Consider the following 21,985-nt stretch of genomic DNA (forward strand, 5'->3'; position numbering starts at 1 on the left):
AGGGATTGTGAAACCAGCAATGGCTTCAGCATGGCGCATCACTTAAGGATATTGCTCAATCAGAAATGCCAGCTTTCCAGCCTTGGGTCACTTAACAGGAACAGAATTTAGGAGATGTCTGTACGTTTTAGCATTTCTTGTGCTTTCAACCTACAATCTTTTGATTTAAGGAAACTTGTAAAAGCATAACTATAGTGAACTGTATACAAGGGGCTTTCATTTATTCTACTCAAATCCATGTGTCAAATTATGTTGAGTGCATATTTAAACCCTATGACAGTATGAGAAACTGTTTCTATTTTGTAAATAAAAAAATGGAGGGCCATAGAACTTGTCTAATGTCACAGATATAGCACATCCTTGAACTACGACTTGAGTCCATTCTCAATAAATCTATGTTCTTACTAGCTACACAAGTTTTGTAAAAACAAAAACAAAAACAAAAAGCCCAACCAACCAACCAAACAACAACAACAACAACAACAACAAAAAAAAACTTATTTCTTGGCCCTTGAAAAAAAAATTCTACTAGCATTATTTTAAACACTTCTGAAAATCTCTCTTTTTCTGTGTCTCTGTCTTTCTGTCTGTCTCTCTGTCTGTCTCTGTCTCTTTCTCTGATTATTCTTACTGTTTTTTTTCTCTCCTATGTTTCACATTCTTCCTCCACCTCTGCATGTTCCTCTTCTTTCTCCTCCTCTTTATTTTCCTCTTTCTCTTTCTTCCCCCTTTTCCCCCTACTTTATCTTCTTCTTTCTCCTTGTCAGACCAAATAAATACATAAATAAATAAATCTCAGAGGATGAAATATGTTAATTTTTGGGAGATACAACATTTATATGAATGGTTAGGGAAGGAGGAGAGAATTCAAGGTCAAGTTGAACTTAGATATATGGAAAAGTCCATGCACAATAATCAGAAAGAATAAATAATTGAAATACAAGCACTATGACAGCATATAATACTATGAACAGAGGCTAATGAAGTTTTGTTTGGTTGCAAAGATACTTGATTAGTATAATCAATAGGAACCTATGCTTTGGTCAAGGAAATGAGCATACGTTGAGGAAATCCTAGCATGCCAATGTGATGAGTGTGAATTTACTACTGTTGTGGAAAGCTATGGTCTTTCAACATAGAAGGCATAACCAGAAAACTATTGATTAAGAAACGTGGTTGTCTGCCCACAGATAGAGAAACCCTAACAGAAAACTGGGGAAATGATAGCTTGCTCCCTTTGTCAAGCCTTGTTTTTAACCACAATCCAACATAAAGTTAACACTTGTCTCTATACAAGTCAGGATTTATGACCAGGTAATTTATCACCCTTAGCTTGATAGCTAGAGTACCATCCATTTCTCTAATCTCAGTAAAGCTTGCTCATAACATTGAACTAACATCCCATACTGATAACATAAACCTAAACTATCCTATTTTAAAGTTAATTTATGCCCAAATTTTATTTTATTGCTCTTAATAAATTGCTTGAAATCCATCTTATTACTCTCCATGCCATATTAAAAATCTCAAAACCTTATAGCTTGCTAGCTACTTATGTCCCTTAAATTTTTGATAGTGGGATGGGGGGGAGGAGGAGGTACACATGAAGGAAGTCATAAAAAAGATCCAAAAAGAGATGAAAGTGTATTGTATTTGTGTAAAAAAAAACAAAAAACAAACAAACAAACAAAAAAAAAACACCTTCAAGGATTCAGACCAGAGTAAGGATCAGATGGCAGTGACAGTGAGAGAGTTGGTAAATAAAAACAGAAGTTTAGGAGAAAAGCTGTTAAGGATGATTGTGACAAAAGATGTCCTAGGCCAATCAGGCATCTATTTCTCCTGATGTGTTTGAAACAAAAACAGAATAAGTGGGACAAGAATACAACGAATATTTAATACCCTAAGTCACTCTGTTCCTATCATTAAAAGTAGAGAATGAGGTGTTTACTGGGATACATTTGACAACACATTCTAAATAGGAATAGTGGGTGGTTTAAGAAAAAAAGAAACAGATATTTCTCAAAAATGAGGCAGGGCAGAAACAGAGAAAATTAGGGGGACATTGGAGAACAAAAGGCCCTTCACTTCAAAGTCTGGCTGAAGCCTCTCACTAGCTGAGAAGCAAGCATTTCAGAATAATTAACAACATTTGCCATAGAGGTTGCTGACAAAGACATAATATTCCTTTGATATAAAGATGTTTTCTAATAAGAATGTTAAAATAGCAATGAACCATGCTTAAGGCATAAGTGTATATGCTTCAGTTTTGAATTACTCCCTTTCTTCATATTTTCTAGAAACTTCACAAAACAGACTTTTTTTTGTGCATTTGCACAAAAACATAAGGCATCACCATAATTAACTGTGATCTTGTCCAGCATAAGTCGGGAGCAATCCTCTTTCTAATGTCTTCCAAATCCTCTGAGCATAACCTCAGGGGACAGTCAGATCCTACTATGGATATTGTAGAGACATTGAGGCACAGAATTCGGTTGATTCACATACTCATACTTGAGTATGTCCTCTTTCCCTAAGCACTTCTCTTCTTATGCACTGATCTCAAACCTATATTCAAATGTCTTTTAATGAACTTCAATTCTGCTTCATACTAGCTTACCCTGGCCACTTCTTTCTATAACCAAGTCAAAGAATTATGTTTACCAAGTAGAAGCCTCTGGAAGAAAGAACGCAAGTTACCCTTGCCAGCCTGACAAAAACACAATCAGTATACAAAGTCAGAGTGAAATATAGAAGAGACAAAATAAGATTGTCCTTGGGAAGATGCACAATGAAAGCTTAGACAGAGGAGAAAGGGGTTATTGTACTATTTTCAGTGTTTTGTCTTTCGTGTTTTGTTTTGTTTTGTTTTGTTGGTTTTGTTTTCTTTTGGTTTTGATGGTTGGCTTTCGGTTTTCTGTTTGTTTTCTTTTTTTTTTTTTTTTTTTTTGTGGACTCTTTTGTTTGGTTGGTTGTGTTTTTTTGTTTGTTTGTTTTGGCTGGTTGGTTTTGTTTTGCTTGTCTTTTTGTCTTTAGAGACAGAAGACAGGATTTCATATATCCCACTCTGCCCTCAACTTCAACCTTAATTATGTAGTTGGTGATAACCTCAAACCTTTTCCCACTGTCTTCACTTGTCCCCCAGAATTCTGGGATTACACTACAGATGTGCACCACCAAGCCAGGGCTTAATGCATGCTAGGCAAGCACTCTAGTAAATGAGCTACCTCCTAGGTCATATCATGTGCTCATGGATACCTCTCTACAGTCTCACATTTCTACATTTACAGGAAGGCTTTCAGCATTTCTATGCACTGCCATTGTCATTACTGAACACTTGAGAGCTCAGGGTATGCCAAGTCTCGTCTTCCCAAGTCCGACACAACATGTTTCATCAGGCTACTCCTAGAATTGAAAGCCTTATCTTCATTAACTAGATACTACTTAGATTACCGATGCCACCTCTAAATACCAAACCTGTTATAGGGTTCGGCAATTCAGATAAACTATATTATCACGTGACCAGCCATATAAAAAAAGGTCAGTCATGGTTCTTCACTTCTTGTCACCATGTATTCCCTTTGAAATTAACTGACAAGAGAGGCCTATTTTAAATTGCTGCAGTCATTTGGATTCCAGGCCACCTTTTTTCCTCAAAGACAATAAAGTATAATCATTGGAAAGTCGAGGGAAGAACCCTGCATGGCACCAGGCTACAAAAGAAGAGAGGCATGATGGTAATGTAAACAAAGAACAAACCAAATAAAAATTCTTCCAAAGTTTTACAATAAGAAACTGAACTTCTTATTGGAATCCTTAGCCAGGGAAACCTCTATTCTATTGTGGATAGTCCTGGGACTAATTATATTTGATGTTAATTCCATTCTGTGATTGATTGCAAACAAGGAATGAGTCAGCACTCAGGTGATTTCCTGTAAACCTGCTTCCCAACTAAATTTCTAAACTAAAGGAGAGCTGATGATTGGGCAGATAAAAGGGAAGGTGGAGCAGAAGGTGGGAGAGAGAAGAAGGAGAAAATAGAAGAGGGAGAGGATGCAGAGGAAGAGGAGGAAGGAGAAAAGCAGAGCAGAAGCACATGACCTGGAGAAACCGCAAGTTCTAAGGGTCTCATAAGCTGTGGAAGATGGTAGTGTAGCGGCAGATCTGCCCAATCTAGGCTCACATCATGTAATCATATTAATTGTGTTGTGTTTTCATTGCTGGGCATATCTGGGAGGAGATTTACCGCAACACTATTCTATAACAAAGAAGGCATAGATTGATACAGCATAGTTGGCATAGCTCTCATGCAACATTCTGGCTTTGGCCACAGTCAACTAAAACCCTAAAGCTGTCCCCATCTCTAGACAGATCTGCAGAACACCTATTCAACATGTCCACTACAACACAAACCCATTCTCAGCTTAAAATATTAGTGTTTGTTCAGGTCAGGCTCAAGGATTTGAAATTTGGGGCTTCTTGTTCAAATAATAGAAACCATGGGGTCATGTGCACTTGCAAAAACAGTAAAATAAGTCTTTTTGGAAGTAAAGGATTAGTACAGATTGCAAAAGGATGCACTGTCAAAATTGACAATCATTTTCCTGTAATGAATGTCTGTTTTCATAATGCATCTAATTTAATCATATGCATGGGAAATCACATATAGGCCTACAATGGTAAATAGAGGATTCTCCCTAAAACTTTTGTTGACACACCCTTGCCTTACTGCGCATGCACCTAAATATTAAGGCACCAATCAGCCTTAATATTTTCTCATATATTGTGACTATATTTATAGAAGCCAAGATTCTGGGTTTGATTGTTGTATGTGGTGTAGTGTGGTATAACCCTAGGCAGACTGGGGTCCAGGGAGTTTTGAGGTTATTGGGTGTGTTGTTTGGAGGAGTTCTGTGTACATGCTATATACAGATAAAGGAACTAAGCTGCTAAATGCACTATTACAAAGGTAGGAGAGGGTTACATATAACCCCAAATCAAATAGGGCCCTGAGCTCCTAAATGACTTCCTATTTTTACTGCCTCACCAGGACTCTGCCAGAGAAGTCGGACTGTATCTTTTCTTTGCAGGCATCCTTAGCTCTTTCCAAAGTCCTTCCAGTTCTGTTGACCCTAATGAAACTGTTTTCAGTTCTGTTGTTTTGCTTTGAGCAGCTTGCTTTTTAAATTCAGAAGCCTAAAGTCTGCATCTGAATTCAGTGCCTGGCCTTCTTTCTTAGGTTGCCTTTTACTTGTTTGTTTTGGCTTCTTTTTTTTTTTTTTTTCTCCCAGAAGCCATACTAATACAAGTAAGAGATGAGTAAGGAAAAAAAATGCCTAAAATAAAGCAATATGGCAAAAAAGGGAGTCTACAAAAATACCTGTGAGTTCTTTGTGTGTAGTCTGACTACTGCTGGGCATGAGACCTACCCTTAAGTGTGGTTAACACACCCAGTAGGAGGACATCGACATCGGAGAAAATTAAATTTTCATTTGTAAGTAGTCGTCAGTTGGAGAATGGTTCCTGGTTGGAGATGGGAGTTCTTATTTACTTGCATTTCTCAACAGTGGAACCCAATCTGGCTTGAACCTGTGCAGGCCTTGTGCCTGTAGCCACAGTCTGTGAGTTCACAGGAAAGTCAGTCCTGTTGTGTCTGGAAGAAATAGTTTCCTTGGAGTCACCCATGCTGCTGGCTCTTATAATCTTTCTGCCATATCTGCTGCATCTGGGGGCCAGGGTTTGATGATGACATCCAGTCAAGGGCTGAGCAAGCCCAGTGCTGGAAGGCCAGTGGCTAGGCCAGAAGCAAGTTCCTCTTGGTGAAATGAAGGAGATTATCATGAAAGTTTCTGTCCTGCTAACTGCATCTTTCATCCTAACATTAAATTGAATCCTTAATTCAGTCTAATCCCATCTTTCCACCCATATCATTCGTGAATCACTTTTCTCCGGGAGATGATACTTTCTTCCTGGAAAATATTAGATTCATTTTACCCCCATGTTTATATATATTAAATCCATTTCCTCCTGCCAGGCTTACCCCTAAATCTCCTAGATCTCAGGCCTCCACTCTCCTCCCTCCTTATTTTTTTTCTTCTGCAGTGTCTTCATGAAGTTCTTCCCTTTCATGGGGTTCTTTACTGAATCTGCCACACACCCCTGCTCAAACACATTACTTAGTGCTCCCCTAGGCCAGACTCACTGTGATTAGTTATCATATATTTCTCTTAAGATTATTCTTCCTTTATAAACTCCCACTTTGGGTTATGGGGAATAGCTTATTCCATTTGTCTGTTTTTGTTGTTTTGTTTTTTGGTCTGCTAGTTCCATTTATAACAGCTGTATTTAGAAATGGTCAGATTAGGAAAGCTTACGGTAAGTATCCAGATTATTGGGTTAGGCTGAGGTGAACAACTTAGATTTTATTTTATTTTATTTTATTTCATTTTATTTTATTTTATGTGAGTGTTATTGGAGATGCGTACAACTCTTTCCACCTGGCGACGGTCAGCTTTAATCCCATACTCTGGGTGTGTTTCTAACCTTCTCACTTCTATTTCTATTGCCACATCTCTCTAATATTATTGAAGCTGAAATTTTATAGAAGCATAATAATTATTGATTAGGCAAATGATCACTAAGTTAGACAAGATGTTTGAGAATGAGCCAAGCTAATTTGTGTCAATACATATTCAATATATTCCTGTAGAACTATGTTTATATTATGCAAGTTATTGCATGTGACTCATTTTGGCTACACAGGAATTGTGCTATTTTATGTCTTTATTGAGCTTCCTTCATTGCTAGTGAATAGGATGAAAATGAAAATGTAATAAATGTATTCAACATATATCAAATTACATATAATGAGATGGCAAACAGGAATATGATTATCAAATCACTGGAAAGAGGAGGTTCCTTATAAATGAATTATGAAAATGTAGTTATACATGCTTCCAGTTCAGAGTGACCTCAGCACCTTTAGTCAGATGAAATGGGATAAAATTCTGACTCTCTGTTAGGTGTGAACTCACATTACTTAGCTCAGCTCCAGGTTGCTCCTTGTAAATTGAGTAGAGATTTAATTTACCTTCTAATGCTGTATGAGGATTGTGGAGTTAAACCTAGAAATGTCTGTGGTATACAGCAGATGCACATTAAAGAGTTAGTATCCCAGTTTTCCCTTTGAAGTCCGTATGCTATCCCATTGGATCCTAGCAGTGATTTTGTTGACTCTTCTAATAAACAGGTGTGGAAAGAGGTTAGAAATGTCAAAGACAGCCACCTGGCTTCAAAGAATCTCTGAAAGGAGACAGTTACCTTGGCAACCACCTCGAATTCTAGGGTCATGTTGTTTTTGTTTTACAGACTTGAAAACTCACATTTGTCTGCATGCCAAAGTCAATCAAACCCTAGGATACTAATTCATATTAGCAAAGCTGATAAGACACTTATGGAGATTAATACTTACAGAGTTTATAAAGTGTAATGAGGAAAGGCTGCTAAGCTAAGTGCCTGTATATGTTAAAACATTCATTATCCCTTGGTACAGAAATGATAAAGGAAATTGAATGATAACAGTGACCTTGCTGGTGATCCTGTAGGGTAGATTATGATGGGACAGACAACCACACAGACATGTTCCCTCAAATGCCAAGGTGAATTTATCTCTCATATTTCATGTCTATAGTGGGTGGTCTGTCTTTTGTGTGGAATTATCTTTGGTCTGGAAGCCAAGATAATGGAACTGATCCAGCAAGAGTGAAGGAAGGAAGGAAGGAAAGGAAAATTTTAGAATCTGTTGCCACAAAGTGCCATATATTCCTTCTGCAAACATTTGATTAGCCAAAATAAAATAAATTGTTATAAAGTATAAGGGAAACAAGTACAACCACCCCAAGCTACTGCAAGTACCTGGATATTGATGAATACATCTAATAAGCCCATTGCCACTCTGCTGTAAAAGGGACCTAATTGTCAGATGCCTACAATGTTATAAAAGTCCACTGGTAGGACATTCTCAGCCAGAATAGAACTTGGTATGCACTGACCACACCTTGCCTTACAGACATCTTATCTTTACCTCACTGGCCCACTTCCCTCTACCACATGCATATGTGGATTCTTCCAATGAACCAATACTCTCAATTAGATAGCATTCAAATGTTGCTGCTCGAGAAGTCCCTCCTATCTCTTTTGGATGGTTCCCAGAGCTAAATCCACTAGATTTTTTTCTTCACATCTTGGGAGGAGACCTGAGGCTATCTGTGAACGAGCCTTGCACTTTTTAAGCACACACTCCAGAAGTATTTAGATCTCTTAACTCTTGATTTTATGTTAGCTGTGGAAATAAATATTTTTGTTAATTTTTTTATATTCGGAGGTAGAGAATTGCTCTTCATCCTCCCCATCCTTTCTTCCCCCACGTACTGCTCCTAGATTTTAAAAGGACTGTTATATAACTTCATAATGATAGAGTTGTGTTGGGGGGTTGGAAAGTAGTTAAGAATGTCAGAGGGACATCAGGTGCTCTTCTTTCTTAGTGAGTTATTCTTTATACTTCTAATTGTGTCAGAGTGACTGCGCAGGGAGAAATTTCAGCCTCTTCAATTGTCCAACATCATTGCAATCCGCTCACTGAGACCAATGATAAAAGAGGTTTAATTTTGATTAACGACTTCATATTGACCCTATTTTAAATATCCCTTGATGAATAGAGTGATTGGTAGATTAACACAACCTGATTTACAGGGCCATTTGTTTTATCTTTCAAGTCCAGTGACTTTCCCAGTTAGCATGTATTGTGTGCCAGAGTTTGTTATGTACTTTTGCTCTGTCCAACAAACTACTATACATTTCATAACTATTTTCTCTTCTATTTTTGTGGTTGTGGTGATGTGCTCTGTGTGTTACATGCATGAATACTTGTATATGGAGGGCAAAGAAGGTTGTTACATATCTTCCTCAATTCTATCTGCTTTATTTCCTTCAGACAGGGTCTCTCACTGAACTGGAAGCTAGATATGAGGGTCAGAATCTCCCAGGATCTACCTTTGTTTTTCTTCAGTGCTGGACTTTAAACATACAATCATACCCAGTGATTTAAGTAGGTATTGGAGATCCAAGCTAGGCTCCTCATGCTTGTAGAGCGAGAACTGCGATCCTCTTAGTGACTTTCACAGCTTTCTACCAAAATAGTTTAGACAAATGTCATCCTTAAGTCAGAAAAGCAATTTATTCTAGACTTTTGTTAGCCACTGTTGTTCGTTCCAGTCTTCTTCATTCTTATTTTTGTTGGATTTTAGAAAAAATACTACAATTGAAGTCATAGTTTTAAGAATTATTAGAGGAATAGAGTATCCTTAAGTTCAAAGAATTGCATCTTTTGAGAGAGACAGAAATACACAGGCCCAATTAATAATTGATAAATAAAAGCAAGCATGTACAGGGATGTTTTGTATATATTTAATTCTGAAATTAACCAAATTTTATCTTTATAGTACTTAAATATCTTACAAATTACAAAGCACTTCCTTGAAGACATGCACCTTCTTTTTACAAACACACCAGTAGAAAATCACTGGAACTGAGCCATTTGCCCAAGGGTTCATTAAAGAGTCACCGATATGGTTCACTTTCCCAAGAATGTTCTCATGCTACCAGGAGTGCCTAGCCTTTGACAGCACAACATGATATTGTCATCAACAATGTTTATTCTTGAGATCCATAGATTGAGTTATAAAAGTAAAATAAAAAGAAAGGATTACAAAAGTTAACTCATAAAGTTTTAAGTAAGGATATGAACTCTGCTAGCCTCCATTCATAACTGGTATGTATGAAGCCCATGTGCTGCATGTCAGCCATGTCTGCATTGGTTTACTGATAGTTTTGCTTGGTATTATGTTTAGTCAAGGATCCTAACTGGCTCAGTCTGAATTCTTTGACACTTAAGCTACAGGCATACACAAATACAAACCTATGGTTTTGTGAAACCTTATTCCTGGGAGACCATATTATAAGAAACAAATAACATTTATCTGACTAGAAGTAATTATTTACATTATCATCTAGGTTACATATTTAGAAATTATGTTCTGTTTTTGTTTTCTGCTTATTTAGCCTTTAAAGGAAATAAAAGGGATTTTGTAGTATTTTAACTACAAAATTGTATTTCTGCACATTTCATTGTTCAACTTCTATATAAACTGTTAGATGGCTCCAGAAGTAGATTTCTTTTACAAGTAAAGATAGAAAAGAAACCATGACAAAGAAGGACATTGACAGGCATGGAACTTCAGGGACAGATGCAGAGGAATTCATTAATGCCCCTGTCTGAGCCTTAGTTTAAATGCATGCCTGGTATTTATGCTAGCACAAAATGAGTCAGACAAGGAACATGGTATTTGCTCTAAAAGATGTTACAATGTCATGGAGGAGGAAAAAAGTAATTCAGCTATGCTTAGATACAGGGTATCTGGGGAACAGACCTACAGTTCTAGACACAGAGCTGGTACTTGAAGAGTAGATGGAGGTTTAGGTTGGAAAATGAAAAGTTTCTTACATGAGGCTGGTTTTGAACTAAGGCTTAGAAAATGACAGAAATTTGCAACTGAAGAGAAGAAGACAAGATGGGACACTGTTGCTGAGAGCTGAGAGTGATGTCCCCTGCTGCCAGCCAGCTGTACCTGTGCTTCTTATGGACCTTCATGTGAATGATGTCATGCCATTTTCCTGACTGCTCTGTTTGATACATACAACTCCTTTTCCACTTTATAGGTGATGGGACAAAATAAGACAAGAGAAAAGATAGTGTCATTTTTCTCAGGTCACCAGGGAACTCCAGGAAACAGGTAGCTGGTTAGAAGATGTAATAGAATAGACACAATGCTGTTATCAGGAAATAGGAACAGGGCAGCGAATGGATAAAACAAAACATAATGTTTAGAAGTAATGGATGTTAGGAAAGAAAAGCAAAAATGTAGCTAGAAAAATAAGAAATAGGAAAATCTATGGTAGGTTAGCTATCAATAACACATACTGTTTATTAGCTATTATCCAAATCCCAGGCTTTTCTCTAAGTATTTGCCTCTACTGTCTCTTTTAGTCTGCAAGGAAATTCCATAGGGGAATTATTATTGTGTCTATTTAGATATGTAAACCTAGTTAAGCCAAGGGGTAAGCAAAATATTTCTGTCCCATGGTCATAAGATGAACTTGGCTTTGGACCAAGTTCAGAGCCCAGACACTTACTTATTACTGCTTTCAAACTTTTAACTCCTGGTGACGTGATTAGTAACATACATCACTTCTTTTGAACTTGTACTTAATTATATCTTTCTGAGACTATATCAAATTTCCTAGGATGGAATCATAGTCAGGCCTTGACCTTCTTATCTGAATTGGGGAACACATTCTCATCCAAATCAAGATGGCACATTTCATGCATTGCCTATATGACACATTCAACCACAGGGAATTAATAAGTAGTCTTGTTTCCAAATCATGAGGCTCACTGAAACTTCCCTACATGATGATGATGTTCACCAACCATCAAGCAAAAGTCATTTGTTCTCTTGCCTTTGTCAATAAAACAGAGCAATGCAATGACAGCTAAAAAGCCTTGGGGCAAAGAAAGGAGCTTAAAGAATTTTGCATTTTAAGATTTGAAAGAGAAATTAAAATTGTAGAATTCTATATTGCTTATGAATCTGCAAAGGAGAGAAGTGGAGGAGATTCATTTAAAGTCATTCAATTCTTGGCTGTGTGCCCATGAAAGAAGTTGCAAGGTGGGAAGCACACAGGGAAGTAATTCTTCAGAGTCTGATCTCTTTCTATATTTAAGAAACAAGGGAAATGCAGTTCAGAGTTTTTACTAGAGAAATGAGAACAGGAGGATTCCATTAATAGCCCACAAACATTAGCTGGTTTTATCCCTTAAGTGACAATAAGCCGTGTTCCCTAAATTAAATAATTGTCTCTCTTTTCTGTAATTATGGCAGAGAACTTCCAATTGGTGTGATTGCTTTGGATGTTGAGTTGGCACAGTGCTGATACATTTCAACCACATGCTCCTGTCTATCATATCGAGCCTCCACTGTAATTTGTAAACTTTATATTTGTCATTGGCATTTACCTTTTCTAGCACACTCTTTTGGTATACACAATCCTGTGTATTCCTCTGACTGTGTGTTCTACTTTTCCACCATTATGAAGAGCAACTTAACATGGACGCAGTTTGAATTTGTAGGCAATACATTTGAGAAAAATTTAGCAAACATAAAATTATTTTGCTCATATTTCAAACTATAATTCTGCTACTATTATGAGTCATATTGTATATGTCTGATATGCAGAATATCTGATATGTGACCATTCCCAAAGTGGGGTCATAAACCACAGGTTAAGATCTGTTTGCAGGGTTTATCACAGATGGAAACTCTGATGTTTTGGGATTTTAAATCCACTGGGTAGTGGAGCCTTCAAATAATATATATATATATATATATATATATATATATAATAAGGTAATCAATTGAACAGAAATATATAAGTTGTATTGTGCTGCAACCAAATTGAATAGGACAAAAAAAAAAAAAAAAAAAAAAGAGAAAAAAGTCATTTTTTTTTTTTTAGAAGAAATCTGCCTGGCTACAAAGAATGGATAGCTGTATACCAGGAAGTTTTCATTTCCACATGCAAATATACCAGCAGCAATTATTCCAGTTTAATGTGATACATAGATATGCATTCTCCATGCCTCCATTACTACATATGAGATAGATTTTAAAATAAAGTGATCTGTATTCAAACTCACTATGACAGACCCTCACTGTTTTGGTAAGTTTCCTATGGGAAAATATATTTGTATAGTTGGTGACTAAAAGCCAATTTTATTGAACACTAGCATTTTACTTTGATCTTTAAAACTAATAGATCATATAACTTACATGTTTTCTTCTACAATGTTATTTAAATGAAATTGTTATCTTCTCATTCAAAGTTTCAATTCTTCTCGACTGTTCTAATTTAAATGAAGTGGAGATTTGTGCATAAGAATGACCCTATATTTTGTTGTTTACATTAGAGAAAATTCAACACCATAGTTGCTTACCAATGGGGAATTGGTTTAATTATGGCATAGTCAGGCACTCCAATTATATTCTATTAGTACCAGGAATGATAGATGTGCTTTAATTATTACAGACTATTGAAGGAAAGTAGGTTATGAAGAAAACCACACTGGATGATGTGCTTTAGAAAACAAAGTCTAGGGACTGGAAAAACTCCTCCACAGTTTAGAGCACTCACTGTTCTTTCAGAGGCTCCAAGTTTGATTTTCAGCACATAGGTTGAACATCTTATTACTGCTTGTGATTCCAGCTCCAAGAGGTGCAAAGAGATGCAATGACCTTCACAGACAGACACTTCTTCCCTCCCAACACACACACTTGTGGCATGCACATACACAGATATGTGTGATACATATAAATAAAATCCTTGAATATCCAACACAAAGTAGTCACCCCTGAGATCATATGACTGCAAGTACCACTCAACAGATTCAATAGGCTATGTATGTATACTCATGTGTTGATACATATATGTAACAGTGGTTTTTTTTTTTTTTTAATAAGGAGACCATCGGTTGGAAAAAGTGATCATGGGAGCTTATAGGCTGTAAATAGAAGGGGGAATTGTTTAATTATATTTTAATTTTAAGAACAGTTTAAAAAGAAAATGTCCCCAAAATTGAATAAAATGACAAACAATAAATTAAAGGGAAAAAATCTGCCAGAAAATCATGAGTTACAATGTAGTATGTCACTGTTTACCACACTTTAAATGCTACTTTAAGTGCTTTTGATGTATCATATGATTATGTATATATTAGGTAATAATAGGTATGATTATTAATATCTTTTGCATTAAAACTGAGTCAATAAGTACTTATCTACAGCTATACAACAAACAGATCAAGAATAGAACCTATATTCCTATTTCCATCTTTATTTGCATTTATTAATTATAAAAAATAATAATTTTGTGATATCCTATATACGTATGATATGCTGTTATCTTAACTTTTCTCTACCATATTCTGCTTGTGTTTCACTGTCCTCATCCCTCTGTATTTATCTTCTCCTATTTTATTATTGCTTTTTTTAAAAATTATTATTGTGATACATACACACACACACACACACACACACAAATACAACTTGCTTCATCTACTTAATGTTGATTGCATGGGTATTAGGGATGTATACATATAATACATGTATTAGGAATGGCCACTTGGAATTGAACAACCAATTAACTGGCTTGTCTCTTGGAACTGCCTGTTATGATTCTCTGAGAAATCACTAATTTTCTATAACTTATCACCAAGGGGTGAATCCTTGTGAGAATTCCTCCATCTACTTTTGCATGTCAACTCGCGCTGTTATTGCTTAAGTCTTGTCTAAGATATTGTATTGTTGGGAATTCAAAAATGCAGCTTCCCTGTTTGCTATAAGCGACGGAGGTTGTCAGAAGACATCCTGGTTCTTTGGTGCTTAAAATATTTCTTTCCCATCCTCTTGGTGTTTCCTATGTGTTAGGTGTAGACCTTGCAGTGTAGATGTATCATTTGGGAATGGGCAACCACTGTGGATAGATTTCTACGTTTTGATCAGTTGTAGCATTTTGTGATTATCTTAATCTGCTGCAAAAATTAGCTTCTTTGATGAGAGGTGAGTGTTAAACTTATCTATGACTATAAGGACAAGCAGCTACAAATTATTCTGGTTTAGAAAAGTGGCGATAGTGTGCTCATTGGCCTCATCACTCATAAGCAGTTGAATAGGTTTATAGTACCAGGCATGAATTCTCTTGCATTCAGTAGTCCAGTTGGACAGTTGTTGGTCATTTCCAGGATATAAGTGTCATCAAGTTCTTTTATGCATGTCTTAATATACTGGTCATTGTGGTTTCTTAGGTGTGTGACAGCTGAGTAGGACTAATGGTTGCTGTTCTTTATGACAGTTTGCATAATACCTCCCAGTACAATGAGAGCTAGTCCTAGAGGGTGAGATTTACACACCAATTCCATCTCATTTCCTCCAAGTCCTGTGTCCTAAGTATGTGTTGCAATCAGTAAATCGGTACACACAATTGCATTCTGGGAGACAACTGAACTGATGGCAACACCAATAGCCTATATGTGTGTGTCCTTTTAGACTACCCTGAGTATCAATTTCAAAGGAGGTTTCTATTTTCCGTTACTAGGTGGGGAACAGATAGTGGGTCTCAAGGGAAGTGTTATCATCCCTAGTGGCTTAATATTGTGAATAGAACATAACGAGCATGGTTGGGCAAGAACCTATGGAATGGGATACCAATGTCTTCAGGCATATGCCTGAGAGTGATGAAGGTGGATCATATGGTAGATTTATTTCTAGCTTTCTGAGAATTCTCCACATCGATATTCATAGTAGATATACCAAATTGCAGCCCCACTAACTGTGGCTGATGGTTGCTCTTTCTCCACACCCTCTCCAGCAGCTGTCATCAGTTGTTCTCTCGAGCTTAGTCATTCTTATTGTGGTAATAGAAATCTCAAAATTGGTTTGTGTTTCTGTAATTGTTAATATCATTGGGTCCTTTTGGGAGTTGTCAAGTGAAGTATTATAGAACTAAATTTCTTCTACATAGGAAATGAATCAATATTTGCCAGCTATATATCTGAAAGGATTAATATCAAGACATATAAAGAACTCCAAAGACAGTGTTGTGAAAACAAACAACGCAATTAAAAATGGGTTATGGATCTTAGTGAATAGTTCTCCAATGAACTTTATGGCTTTTTCTCCTCCTCATACAAATCTATACTGATGAAAATGCAGTATGAATTGTGTCTTTATATTAACATCTTAATTGAATACAGGAACATTTAAAATCAAAAAATTACCCATTAGTATGGACCGTTTTGCTGTCTTTGCTATATTTTGACTATGTGACACTGATGTTTCTCTACTGCCTCGGATTCAGTCTCCCTTTCTTTACAATAAGATTAACAGTATTTTATAATTTCTATGAGAATTAAAACACACACACACACACACACACACACACACATACACACACACACACACATATATATATATAATTGTACCTGTAACAAAAAAGATATTTTAAAGATATTAGTTGCTACAAATATTGCAAATATCCAATGTGGGAAAAGGCAGAGTCAGAATGTATGATTTTGTTCAACTCCAATCTGCAATCTTTATTTTATGTTGTGGTTCTTCTAGGTCATTGTCTTTACCTAACAGGACAATATTCATATTCTCCCAAGGTTGCAAATGCTTTAATTTGCTTTTAAATTCTCCACACTGAAGGCTTAGAAATTTTCATTTGAATAGACTCTCATGTGGCATAAAACAGGCAAACAAAACAGCTTCTTGAATTTTCACTCCAGTCTCTAGAGGTTTTACTGTAATTTACTCTGGGTTATTTGAATAGCTTTCTTGTCCTATGATTACTGTTCTATCATTATGAAAGAGGAAATGCTGTCGTGTAGAAGGAAAAGACAAAAAATTCATTCATCACTAGAAGTTATGTTTCTTCTCCTCAGATTGTAACTCATATTATCTGATGGTAGACTTTATTCAATAAATAATTTGTCTACTATATTCCAGTCTGCCTATTTTTCTAAAGTCTGTCTAAAATGTCTGTACTAGTTGTCTATTTCACATAGAAAATTCCCCCATGGTCATTTATATCCGTCATGATTTTGATATTAGTTATCATTTGGATGAGATGCAGCAGGGATAGCAAGGTTGTAATCCATGCATCTGTGATATCAGAGAAAGGCCACAGAGGCTGGAATTAATGATACAGTCCTAAAATATTTAACAGTAGGTTCTGGCTCTGTTGATCCTGTACTGGGTCTGTAGTCTAGAACAGACTCATGTGGTTTTGCCACCTCATAACAGGGAGAATGACTTGAGAAGGCCAAGTATCCCAAAAGATAAATCCAGACAGGTATCCTACTGATTTTTATTCTCGCATACCACTTTGTGGGTTTTGGTGACCAAGAAAATATACATATAAACTATTAAATTCTGCATATGCATAACCTTACTGATATTATAGGTGATCAAAGAAAGACTTCACTTTCTATAGAACTTCAATTCATTTCTAATACCCCTTTATTGAAATTGACTACTAATTTATAAGATAAAAAGATGATATGTGAAGTCCTTGGTAGTATATGACAAAGAAGAGTTAAACAAATGGTGTCTACAATTATCAATGATATCATAGTTGTATTTGATCAGATAATGTCTCTTTAAGAGATATTTAAAAAATCTATAGAAGGTTGTTCCTTTGGAGAGAGATGTACCTATGGATTAAGTCCTGTACCGACTATAGGAGTGGGGACATACATTCTTACTGTCCCATTTGTTAACCACGTTGGCAGGTCTAGAAAAGAGAGGATTTTCATACTACAAAGACAGTGTGTGAAGTCTCCACACAAGAGGAGAGCCATTTGATGGACAGCATCAGAAATGAAAGCTTGAGAAAACTAACGAAGAATGCAAAGGAAGTATGTACTCATCCGTAAAGTGGAGCCTGTGTATTGCAGAACTGCATGTCCATGGGCACAGGATATAATAGATGCATTAGTGACCTAATTCTGCCCTCTCTCTGAAATAATATTTAAAATCTATAGCTTAGCAATGGTAGGCAATATAAATTTGCTCTGCTGGTTATAAAGTCAAACTATATCAAACTTCAGAAAAATAATTGTTTTTGAGGTACAAATATTGGAGGTGTTTTGTGGAAGAACCATCTTAAAAACACATGATTCCATGTTTCCAGACACTGTCACATTCCTTCTCCACCCAACTTAAATTATTTATATCTCCACTGAACTTAAAGTATTAACGAGTCATTGTAAGCAAAAGTAAAGAATAGAGAAGAAAAAGCACTTGCTGATCAAAAAGATAGTTTGGCATTGTTTTTTCAAAGATCTTACCTAATTGGGTATCTAATCTGAATCTTTTAAAATTGTTTTTAGAGAAATCCTGATGGAGGAAATCACACTGTCTCTGCTCCTTTTTGTTGTTGTTGTTTTTGCTTATTTTTGTTTGTTTGTTTGTTTGTTTGTTTTTTGAGACAGGGTTTCTCTGTGTAGCCCTGGCTGTCCTGGAACTCACTTTGTAGACCAGACTGGCCTCGAACTCAGAAATCCGCCTGCCTCTGCCTCTCCAGTGCTGGGATTAAAGGCATGAGCCACCATACCTGGCTTGTCTCTGCTCCTTTAATAACGTTGTTTTTAACCAATGCATGTGCATTTCCTACGCAGCTCTGTTAGTTGTGTGAACTCTTACTCAGAACAAGCATCTAGTCTCTGTTAAGTATGGTAATTTACGAAAGAAGGAACAGTCAACCTGAACTGATGCCTGTGTGTCAGTTCTCAAGGATCAGCTCTTTATATCAGAAAACAGAAGTGCTGTCAGATCCACTTAGTGTTTTTATGTGAGTAATGCATTCATGACCTTAAGATAAGGGCACTGTAATGCCATCTTAAAGGACAATGTCTCTTCCTAAAAATAAAACAAAACAAAAATAAAAGCAGGAAGTCTTTTTTTTTTTAGAGGAATCAGTTCCCTATTTCACAACAACTATTAGATTATGAGTCAGAAAATATAGTATAAACCTTTGATGCTGCCCAAAACTGGAACTGGAATAAACTCTAGACAAGACATGGCAGTTGTGTGGTTTTGTTTTGCTTTTTGAAACAGGATCTCAATATGTAGCCATAGCTGGCCTGGACCTCACAGAAATCTGCCTGCCTCTGCTTTCTGAGTGCTGGGCTTAAAGACATGTGCCACTGTGCCTAGCATATGATAACTCCTGGTACATGCCTTCCCATTGATAAGGTTAGGAGGGTTCGACTAGATCCCTCTATCTACGCCATTTTGGAACATCAGTGATGCTCTGAAACATCTTTCTTACTGGAGCTACTTTGCATGTTGTGAAGGTTAAGACTTGAATTATAGCAATGAGGTTTTTGTCATACTTAATGGTATTTCATTGATAAATACTTTCATTGATGTCAAAATCCCGTGATGCTTTCTGACGGTCTCAGGAATTTGAAGATAAATATGAATCAGAGGCAAAGTTACATTGATTTTTGTTATTTTAGTGTTTGGTGTCATTGTAGATTACCAGATCTCGATCTCTCTCCTAAATCTTGTCAATAACCATATTTTGAGCACTTCAACAATGAAAGTCTGACATTACCCCCAAGTATAAAGATGCAAAGTAGAAAACATGTGCCCATTTCTTACCCTGCAATTGTCTGAATTCTCCATATGTTTTTATAATTGTTTATTTATTACCTATAATATAAAGTATAAAATTATTAATGTACCATCTTCCCTATGTCATGTTGCCTTCTTGCCTTTTCTGTCATTCCTGCATGTGCTCTAGTCCTCCTGCATTCTGAATGCCCTTTGTCCTTTAGCCTGAGGATACTTACAAGTACCTGTATTCTCAGTGCTATGGAGTGTGGCCTTTATCATACATGCAAATGTATCTCTTACCTTACATACAGGAATGCTGTTGTGTTTTTCCTTTTATTCACCATCCAACTTTGATATTTTTGAACCATTTCCTAATTCCAAACTCCTTCCCAAATTCTTAGTCCTCTGAATAGCAATTATTAATTGCCCCATCTTTCTTCCTTAATAGAGTAGAAATGTTTCCTAGGAAACAAGCAAGGACTGAGTTTTCTCTGGTTAAGATGGAAAATTTTGTGGATAATTTATAAAACAATAAATGTGAGAAATTTTTAATATATAATTATCTTTAATCTTTTTTTTTACAGTCCAGTCATTTTTCCTCCTCCTGTTCCACCCTCTTCCATTCTTCATCCCATTCCTCCTCCTCTGTCTCCAAGGGGATATCCTCCACTCCAGCCCCCACCAGACATCCCTACTTCCTGCAGCCTCAAGTTAGATTAGGTGCTTCTTCTCTCACTGAGGCCAGACCAGACAGTTGTCTGATGTATATGAGGAGCTTCATATTAGCTAGTGTGTGCTGACAGATTGGTGACTCAGTGTCTGAGAGATCTTGAGGTTCGTTGAGACTGCTGCCTTTCCTATGGGGTTGCCCCCCTCCATTACTTCTTCCAACCACAGGGGTCCCTAACTTCAGTCTATTGCTTGGGTAGAAGTATCTGTATCTGTCTCAATCAGCTGCTTGTTGGGCCTCTCAGAGAGCAGCCATGACAGGCTCCTGTCTGTAAGCACACCATAGCATTAGTAATAGTGTCAGGCCTTGGAGCCTCTCCTTCTGCCCCACCCCCACCAATACCTGATGGTAGTGAAATTTTTTAAGTAAGAGAATGTGTGATTTCACCTTGCCTCTTCTCTGGAATCCTCCTGGATCTCCTTTAACTGCCTAGTCTCCTATTTCACTCTTTTCCTCTGTGCTGACATTTGGGCTTCACATGTTCCATTTCATTGATTTTCATGAAACCATCTTCTCCATATATTTTGTGTGTATTCAAAGAGCCACACTCTCTGGGACCACCAATAAAACTGCAAAATTTCAATATCAATGTTATTTGTTACATTCTCATGCTTCTTTAAATTCATACTATCTATTTTGCCTATAATTAGATGGGAAGAGGCATTTAAAAATCATTTTGCTACAGCAAGCTAGCAGAAGTCTTGTATAAATATTTAATGATGGCAATGTTGATTCACTACAATATACAGAATGGGAATAAAGCAGTTTCCTCTACCGCACAATGTAAATCTCTACTGCAGAGATTTATTGCTACTGAAATAGCTTTCATGTAGTATCTTATTTTTTGCTGGAGCTTTAAAGCTTTAAATGATTTCCTGGATTATAACTTTAATGTAAGACTACAAATAAGACAGTAGTGCCATCAGCAGCCACAGAGGGCAGAGGGAGGGAAGGACCTGGGTGGGAGAGGGGAGAGGTGGGGGAAATGGGAACATGATCAAGTATTGGGGGAAACACAGTGAAGCCTTCAGGGCCAGAAGAAAGAATGGAAATAGGCATTGGGTAGTAAGAGGTGGTGGTCGGGGGACCCAATGTACTAGAGCTCTAGGAGGTGATAGAACTCAGGACTCAAAGGGAGGGACTTTAGATAAAATGTCCAACAGAGGGGAGAGGGAACTTGTAGAGTCCACCTTTGGTAGAAAGACAGGGCATCAAGTGGAGGGATGGGGTTGTCATCCAAAAATCAAAAATTGTGACCCAGAATTGTTCCTGTCTAAAAGAACTACAGAGACAAAAATGAAAAAGAGACAAGGAAAAGGAGGTCCACTGACCGGCCCAAATTCGGATCCATCTCAAGGGGAGGCCCTGAGGCCTGACACTATTATTGGTGCTATGGGGTGCTTACAGACAGGAGCCTAACATGCCTGTCCTTCAAGAGGTCCAACAAGCAGCTGACTGAGACAGCTGTGGACAGAAGTTGGAGACACTTGTGGTTGAATTAGGGAAAGCCTACAAGAAGCTAAGGAGGAGGGTGGCCCCATAGGAAGACCAAGAGTCTTAACTAACCAGGACCCCTGAGATCTCTCAGACATCGTTCCACCAACCAGACAGCATACACTAGCTACACTCAGCAGAGGACTGCCTGGTCTGGCTTCAGTAAGAGAAGATGTACCTGACCAGAGAAAGAATTGAGGCTCAAAGGAGTGGGGAGGCCTGTTGGGGTAGGAGGAAGATGAGGACATCATCTTGAAGATGGGGAAGGAGGAATGGGATAAGGAACTGTCAGAGGGTGGACCAGGAGGGGCATAATGACTGGAGTGTAATATATATTAAAGATAACTTATAAAGTTAGGATTAGCTTTTTCTGATCTGATATTCAATCCTGTGAGCTGAAGGAGTTTTCAGTAGTGTATTCTATACAAAGGCAGATAGGGAGCCTTTCTTTTCCTTCCTTCCCTTC

The 21,985-nt window shown here is 37.1% G+C and overlaps 1 protein-coding gene across 17 annotated transcripts in view; it reads left to right on the plus strand.

The window, feature by feature from the left end:
* Positions 1–21,985, plus strand: part of Dlg2 (discs large MAGUK scaffold protein 2) — a 1,883,913-nt gene that overhangs the window by 964,623 nt on the left and 897,305 nt on the right. The window lies entirely within an intron of this gene.

The sequence above is a fragment of the Mus pahari genome, chromosome 1 (genome assembly GCF_900095145.1).
Source record: "Mus pahari chromosome 1, PAHARI_EIJ_v1.1, whole genome shotgun sequence".
In the NCBI taxonomy this organism is placed as follows: domain Eukaryota; kingdom Metazoa; phylum Chordata; class Mammalia; order Rodentia; family Muridae; genus Mus; species Mus pahari.